The sequence below is a fragment of the Corapipo altera genome, unplaced genomic scaffold, assembly GCF_003945725.1.
Source record: "Corapipo altera isolate COAL_440 unplaced genomic scaffold, ASM394572v1 75, whole genome shotgun sequence".
In the NCBI taxonomy this organism is placed as follows: Eukaryota; Metazoa; Chordata; class Aves; order Passeriformes; family Pipridae; genus Corapipo; species Corapipo altera.
Genome location: NW_020884887.1, coordinates 13977227 through 13977602, shown reverse-complemented (window position 1 = coordinate 13977602; position 376 = coordinate 13977227).

Genomic DNA, 376 nt, shown 5'->3' with positions numbered 1-376 from the left:
GGTGTGTTCAGGCGTGTTCCTGTGCAGAGATGTATGTGCAGCACATGCATGCACACAGATGTGTGTGCAGGCCTGTGTGTGTGCACAGGCTCGTGCGCGCACACGCAGGCACAGGTGCGCGTGCCCATGTGCGAGCAGACACGCGTGTGCACACCTGTGCGTGCAGCACACCTTACACACCCCCGGGGGGCTGCACCGAGCCCCCAGCGCTGCCCACCCCGCAGCCGGCCCGGGATGGGGGTCACCCCGCCGCAGCATCCCTTTAAGGCAGGGACTCGGTGCGTGTGCGGCGGTGCATGTGTGCCCGCGTCTGTGCGTCTGTGTGTCCCTGTGTGTGTGTGTGTGTGTGTGTGTGTGTGTGTGTGTGTGTGTGTGT